This window comes from Pseudophryne corroboree, chromosome 11, assembly GCF_028390025.1.
Source record: "Pseudophryne corroboree isolate aPseCor3 chromosome 11, aPseCor3.hap2, whole genome shotgun sequence".
Lineage (NCBI taxonomy): Eukaryota > Metazoa > Chordata > Amphibia > Anura > Myobatrachidae > Pseudophryne > Pseudophryne corroboree.
In genome coordinates, this window is record NC_086454.1 from 95,527,800 (window position 1) to 95,536,233 (window position 8,434).

The following is an 8,434-nucleotide window of genomic DNA, read 5'->3' on the forward strand; positions in this document are numbered from 1 at the left end:
GCATTTTTTTTTCTGAACCAAACCGACAAGGCAGATAGATGAACCTTGAGGGAGGCCAGATAAAGACCTAAGTCCAGGCCTCTTTGCAGAAAAGCCAGTATTCTGGAAGTTCTGAATCTATGGACATCATAATTCTTCTCAGCACATCAGGTGAACTAAGAATTCTAAACCCTATAATAAATCCAGGCAGAGGCCAGATTGCTGGCTTTCAACATCATTTGATTAACCGCCTCTGAAAATCCTTTGGCTCTCAGGACTGATGCTTCAAGAGCCACACCGTCAAAGCCAGTCTGGCCAGGTCTGGGTAGAGATAAGGGCCCAGTACGAGGAGGTCTGGTCATTGAAGACGTAGAAGGGGATGCCCCGTTTAGAGACCCTGCAGGTCTGAGAACCAATGCCGTCTGGGCAACGCCAGAGCGACTAGAAGCAGATTCCTCCTTCCTCTTTGAACTTTCTTAGAACCCTGGGCAGGAGTGACACTGGAGGGAACACGTAAGGCAGGCGAAAGTTCCATGGAATTGCTAGTGCGTCCACGAATGCTGCTTGAGGATCCCTTGTCCTTGATTCGAAGACCGGAACCTTGTGATTGTGTTGAGACGCCATGAGGTCTACATCCAGTAGACCCAACCTGTCCACTAGGAGTTGAAAGACTTCCAGATGAAGATTCCACTCTCCGGCGTGTACGTTCTGGCGACTGAGGTAGTCCGCTTCCCAGTTCAGGACACCCAGAATGAACATTGCCGATATACTTGGCAGGTGGCGTTCTGCCCAACAAAGGATTTTTGACACTTCCTTCATAGCCATGTGGCTTCGAGTGCTTCCTTGATGGTTTATGTATGCCACTGTCGTGGCGCCTGACCGTACGTGAACCGGTCTGTTCCGTACCAGAGGCAGGGCAAGTGATAATAAGATTTTACTTACCGGTAAATCTATTTCTTGTAGTCCGTAGAGGATGCTGGGACTCCGTAAGGACCATGGGGAATAGACGGGCTCCGCAGGAGATAGGGCACTTTAAGAAAGCTTTGGATTCTGGGTGTGCACTGGCTCCTCCCTCTATGACCCTCCTCCAGACCTCAGTTAGGGAAACTGTGCCCAGAGGAGATGGACAGTACGAGGAAGGATTTTTGTAAATCTAAGGGCGAGATTCATACCAGCCACACCAATCACACCGTATAACTTGTGATAAACTTACCCAGTTAACAGTATGAACAACAACATAGCCACGGTATCACCGAAAACTATAACATAACCCTTATGTAAGCAATAACTATATACAAGTCTTGCAGAAGAAGTCCGCACTTGGGACGGGCGCCCAGCATCCTCTACGGACTACGAGAAATAGATTTACTGGTAAGTAAAATCTTATTTTCTCTAACGTCCTTGAGGATGCTGGGACTCCGTAAGGACCATGGGGATTATACCAAAGCTCCCAAACGGGCGGGAGAGTACGGATGACTCTGCAGCACCGATTGAGCAAACAGGAGGTCCTCCTCAGCCAGGGTATCAAACTTATAGAACTTTGCAAAGGTGTTTGTCCCCGACCAAGTAGCTGCTCGGCACAACTGTAATGCCGAGACCCCTCGGGCTGCCGCCCAAGAAGAGCCCACTTTCCTAGTGGAGTGGGCCTTAACCGATTTCGGTAACGGCAATCCTGCCGTAGAATGCGCCTGCTGAATCGTGTTACAGATCCAGCGAGCAATAGTCTGCTTTGAAGCAGGGGCGCCAACCTTGTTGGCCGCATACAGAACAAACAAAGCTTCAGTCTTCCTGATTCTAGCCGTTCTGGTCACATAAATCTTCAAAGCCCTGACTACATCCAGGGACTCAGAATCCTCCAAGTCCCTTGTAGCCACAGGGACGACAATAGGTTGGTTCACATGAAAAGATAAGACCACTTTTGGCAGAAAGTGAGGACGAGTCCTCAACTCTGCCCTATCCACGTGAAAAACCAAGTATGGGCTTTTATGCGATAAAGCCGCCAATTCGGAAACACGTCTCGCCGAAGCTAACGCCAACAACATGACCACTTTCCATGTGAGGTATTTCCACTCCACAGTTTTAAGTGGTTCAAACCAAGGTGACTTGAGGAACCGTAACACCACGTTAAGCTCCCAAGGCGCCACCGGAGGCACAAAAGGAGGCTGAATATGCAGCATCCCCTTCACAAAAGTCTGTACCTCAGGAAGAGAGAATAATTCTCTTTGAAAGAAAATTGATAAGGCCGAAATCTGGACCTTTATGGACCCTAATTTTAGGCCGAAGGTCACTCCTGTTTGAAGGAAGTGAAGTAGACGGCCCAAATGGAACTCCTCCGTAGGAGCAGCTCTGGCCTCACACCAAGAAACATATTTCCGCCATATACAGTGATAATGTTTTAACGTCACGTCTTTCCTAGCCTTGATCAGGGTAGGAATGACTTCCTCCGGAATTCCTTTTTCCGCTAGGATCCGGCGTTCAACCGCCATGCCGTCAAACGCAGCCGCGGTAAGTCTTGGAACAGACAGGGCCCCTGCTGCAGCAGGTCCTGCCTTAGAGGAAGAGGCCACGGATCTTCTGTGAGCAACTCTTGTAGTTCCGGATACCAAGTCCTCCGTGGCCAATCTGGAACAATGAGGATTGTTCTGACCCTGCTTATTCTTACAATTCTCAACACCCTGGGTATGAGAGGAAGAGGAGGAAACACATAGACCGATCTGAACACCCAAGGTGTCACCAGAGCGTCTGCCGCTACCGCCTGAGGGTCCCTTGACCTGGCGCAATACCGCTTTAGCTTTTTGTTGAGACGGGACGCCATCATGTCTATTTGAGGCAGGCCCCACCGATCCGCGATCTGTGCAAAGACTTCTTGATGAAGTCCCCACTCCCCCAGATGCAGGTCGTGCCTGCTGAGGAAGTCCGCCTCCCAGTTGTCCACCCCCGGGATGAACACCGCGGACAGCGCGCTTACATGGCCTTTCACCCAGCGTAGAATCCTGGTCGCTTCTGCCATGGCCACTCTGCTTCTTGTTCCGTCTTGGCGGTTTATATGAGCCACTGCCGTGACATTGTCTGACTGAATCAGAACCGGTTTTCTCTGAAGTAAGTTCTCCGCTTGGCGCAGGGCGTTGTATATGGCCCTCAACTCCAGGACGTTGATGTGGAGACAAGTCTCCAGGCTTGACCAGAGACCTTGGAAATTTCTTCCCAGTGCCACTGCTCCCCAGCCTCGGAGGCTTGCGCCCGTGGTTACCAGGACCCAGTCCTGAATGCCGAACCCGCGACCCTCTAGAAGGTGAGCACTGTTCAGCCACCACAGGAGAGATACCCTGGTCCTGGAAGACAGGGTGATCCTTTGATGCATTTGTAAATAGGACCCGGACCACTTGTCCAAGAGGTCCCATTGAAAAGTCCTCGCATGGAATCTGCCGAAAGGGATGGCCTCGTATGAAGCCACCATCTTCCCCAGGACCCGCGTGCACTGATGCACTGAAACCTTCTTTGGTTTCAATAGGTTCCTGACCATGGTCATGAGTTCCTGAACCTTTTCGATCGGAAGAAAAACCTTTTTCTGGTCTGTGTCTAGGATCAGGCCCAGAAAGGTCAGACGCGTTGTAGGAACTAGCTGGGACTTCGGTATATTGAGAATCCAGCCGTGTAGTTGCAACGTCTTCATGGACAGAGACACGCTGTCCAGCAACTTCTCCCGAGATCTCGCCTTTATTAGGAGATCGTCCAAGTATGGGATAATTGTAACCCCCTGCCTGCGCAGGAGCACCATCATTTCCGCCATTATCTTGGTGAAAATCCTCTGGGCCGTGTAAAGCCCAAACGGCAACGTCTGAAATTGGTAGTGACAGTCCTGCACTGCAAATCTCAGGAATGCCTGATGAGGGGGGAATATTGGAACATGAAGGTATGCATCCTTTATGTCCAGGACACCATCCAATCCCCCCCCCTCCAGGCTGGCGATGACCGCCCGGAGTGATTCCATTTTGAACTTGAACCTTTTCAAGTACAAGTTCAGAGATTTCAGGTTTAAAATGGGCCTGACCGAACCGTCCGGTTTCGGGACCACAAACAGGGTTGAATAATATCCCTCTCCCTGCTGGAGATGAGGAACTGTGACAATCACCTGTTGAACATACAATTTTTGGATTGCTGTCAACACTGACTCCCTCTCTGACGGGGAAGTCGGCAGAGCAGATTTGAAAAACCGGCGAGGAGGCAAGTCTTCGAATTCCAGCCTGTATCCCTGAGCAACAATCTCTATTGCCCAGGGATCCACCTACGATTGAACCCAGACGTGGCTGAAAATCCGAACACGAGCCCCCACCAGATCTGCCTCCTCCCGGGAAGCCCCAGTGTCATGCGGTGGACTTTGCAGACGCAGGGGAGGACTTCTGCTCTTGGGAACTAGCTGTGCGCAGCTTCTTTCCCCTGCCTTTTCCTCTGGTAACAAAGGACGATCCCCGCACCTTCTTGTTTTTATTGGAACGAAAGGACTGCATTTGATGAGGTGCCTTCTTAGCATGCTGCGGGGGACATAAGGTAAGAAATTCGACTTACCAGCCGTAGCCGTAGAGACTAGGTCCGAGAGGCCGTCTCCAAACCACTCCTCCCCCTTGTACGGCAAAGACTCCATGTGCCGCTTAGAATCGGCATCTCCCGTCCACTGCCGGGTCCACAGGAGTCGCCTAGCAGAAATAGACATAGCATTTATTCTGGAGCTTAATAAACAAATGTCTCTCTGAGCATCTCTCATATACAAGGCAGCATCTCTGATATGCTCTATGGTCATTTGAATGGCATCCCTATCTAAGGTGTCAATCTCCGCAGATAAGGAATCTGCCCATGCCACAACTGCACTACAAACCCAGGCTGACGCCATAGCCGGTCTAGCAATAGTACCGGAGTGAGTGTAAATGTGCTTCAAGGTAATTTCCTGCCTGCGATCAGCTGGTTCCTTAAGGGAAGCTGTATCTTGAGAAGGCAGTGCCACCTTTTTGGACAAGCGTGTCAGCACCTTGTCCACTTTTGGTGAAGATTCCCAGCGTATCCTATCAGTTTGTGGAAAAGGATACGCCATAAGAATCCTTTTGGGAACTTGTGGTCTCCTATCTGGAGAGTCCCAAGCCTTTTCGCACAATTCACTTAACTCAAATGATGATGGAAAAGGGACTTCAGGCTTTTTCTCTTTATACATGTGTACCCTCGTGTCAGGGACAGGGGGTTCCTCAGTAATATGCAAAACCTCTTTAATGGCCATAATCATGTACCGTATACCCTTAGCCACCTTCGGCTGTAATTTTGCATCTTCATAGTCGACACTAGAGTCAGAATCTGTGTCGGTATCTGTGTCATCGATCTGGGATATGGTGCGCTTCTGAGACCCCGACGGGCCTGGCGCTACAGGGACAGGCATGGACTGGGTACCTGACTGATCCCTAGCTTCTGCCTTGTCTAACCTTTTATGCAATAGATTTACATTTGCATTCAAGACATTCAGCATATCCACCCATTCCGGTGTCGGCGTTGCCGATGGCGACCTGGCATTCAAACACTCCCCCTCCACCGTAAGCGAGCCTTCCTCGTCAAACATGTCGACACACGCATACCGACACACTTCACACACACAGGGAACCCCTTTTCTGAAGACAGTATCCCTGTCAAGGCCCTTTGGAGAGACAGAGAGAGAGTATGCCAGCACACACCCCAGCGCAATAACCCTGGAGACCAACACAAAATGTTTTTCCCCAGCAGCGCTGTGTAATATGTAAACCGCCAATTATGTGCCCCCCCTCTCTTTTAAGCACCCTTTCACCGTGTGTAAGCAGGGGAGAGTCCGGGGAGCTTCCTCTCAGCAGTGCTGTGGAGAGAAAATGGCGCTGGTGAGTGCTGAGGGAGAAGCCCCGCCCCCTCGGCGGCGGGCTTCTATCCCGCTCAAACTTAGGAAAATATGGCGGGGGCTCTTTTCTATACATGTACAGAGCCCACCTGTACATGTATATAGTCTTTTTGCCATGCAGAGGTTTATATTGCTGCCCAGGGCGCCCCCCCCTGCGCCTTGCACCCTTACATTGACCGGAGTGTGTGAGGTGTATGGGAGCAATGACGCACAGCTGCAGTGCTGTGCGTTTCCTCAGTGAAGCTGAAGGCTTCTGCCGCCTGAGACGTCTTCTGACTTCTGTACTTCTGGCTCTGTGAGGAGAACGGCGGCGCGGCTCCGGAGGTGGACGCCCAGTAAGAACCTGCGTTCACCCCCTCTGGAGCTAATGGTGTTCAGTAGCCGAGGAAGCAGAGCCTATCTTTGACAAGAAGGTCTGCTCCTTTCTTCCCAGTCCCTCGATGCAGGGAGCCTGTTGCCAGCAGTGCTCCCTGTGAAAAAGTAGTAGAAAGTAGAAGAAAAATTCAAACAAAAATGCTTTCAAGCAGAGAACTCTAGACAGCTCTCTACAGTGCACCCATCTTGCTCTGGGCACAGTGTAAAACTGAGGTCTGGAGGAGGGTCATAGAGGGAGGAGCCAGTGCACACGCAGAATCCAAAGCTTTCTTAAAGTGACCTATCTCCTGTGGAGCCCGTCTATTCCCCATGGTCCTTACGGAGTCCCAGCATCCTCAAGGACGTTAGAGAAAATGCATTGAACACTGCCCTCAGCTCAAGGATGTTTATTGGAAGGAGTGATTCTTCCTTGGTCCATCAACCCTGAAAAGAGTGTCCATCGTCAAGAGGACCCAGTCGGGGATACAGAAGGGATGGCCCCTGCTCAGTTGCTGGTCCTGGAGCCACCAGGTCAGCGGCAAACGAACATCCGGAGTCAACAAGATCATTTGGGATCTGATCCGATGAGGCAGGCTGTCCCACTTGGCAAGAATTAATCGTTGCAGAGGGCGGGAATGAAATTGAGCGTACTCCACCATGTCGAACATCGACACCATCAGGCCAAGTACTTGCATCGCCGAGTGAATCGACACTGGCGTGACAGATGAAGTGCCTTATCCTGTCCTGGACTTTGTCTGAAGACAGGAACAGTCTCTGACTATGTGTGTCCAGAAGTGCCCCTAGGTGCACCATGCTCTGAGCTGGGACCAGCAAGGACTTCTTCCAATTGATCAGCCATCTGTGGGCTTGTAAGCAACTCACTGTCAATTGTAGATGACTGAGGAGGACATTGTGGGAACTCGCCAGAATCAGCAGGTCGTCCAAGTGCGGCAGGATTCTGACTCCATGGCGACGGAGGTGCGCTGTCATCACGGCCATAACCTTGGTGAAGATCTGAGGAGCCGTGGCCAGTCCGAACGGCAGAGCATGGAATTGGTAGTGACTGTCGCCAATAGCAAACCGCAGGAACTACTTATGCGATATGGCAATAGGAATATGCAAATAAGCATCCTGTATATCCAGGGATACCATGTAATCTCCGGGTTCCATTGCCAGCACAAAGCGCAATGTTTCCATACGAAACTTGGCTACCCTCACAAATTTCTTCAGTGACTTGAGGTTGAGTATAGGCCAAAAAGACCCATTGGGTTTCTGCACCAGAAACAGGGTCGAATAATAGCCTTTGCCATGCTGGGACTGAGGTACCGACACAACCACTCCTGTATTCAGGAGGGAACCTGCCACCGTTTGCAGATCCTGCGCCTTTAACGGGTCCGAAGGGAGTACAATAGTGCAGAACTGGTGAGAGGGACGTCTCTTGAAGAAGACAGCGTACCCGTGAGAAACAACTTCCAGTACCCAAGCGTCTGAAGTGGTCTAACCAGACCTGGGCGAAGTGTAGAAGTCAGTCTCCCACCCTGGGGTCCCCCAGGGGGAAGCCCTCCTCGTCATGCAGCAGGCTCGTCTTGTTTCGAAGCAGGGTGACGGGCTGCCCAGGACTGTTTCGTCTTGGGCTTGGTGGTCTTGGGAGCACGAGATTGTCTGGGGTAAGGCTGACCCTTTGCTTTCCCTTGAGGTCGAAAGGAATGAAAAGTGGTAGTCTTCACCTTCTGAGTAGAAGGATTAGTAGGAGGAAGAAAAGCAGTCTTAGCAGCTGCTAATTCAGACACAATTTTATTCAGGTTCTCTCCAAATAAAATGTCCCCAGTAAAGGGGAGTACCTGCAAGGTCTTTTTGGAGTCCAAATCTACTTTCCATGACCTTAACCACAGTATGCGGCGAGCCAGGACAGACGTGGATGACGCTTTAATCAAACATGGGTGCAGTGTGGGGCCCATGTGTACTGCACACACTGCACCCATTATAGATACACCAATGTACTACAGCGTCCAGAAAGACAGTTCCCACAGCGAAACAAAGTCATCTGGTCTGGACATCTGGTGAAAGCTATGAAGTGATGCTGACAGCGGCTGATTGGCCAGATGTCTCACCCAATTATGCAAATACAGTATTATGTATACTACTTGTACCTTACTTTATCCGTCTTCTCACAGTTTATCCGTTTTCTTGCGTTGG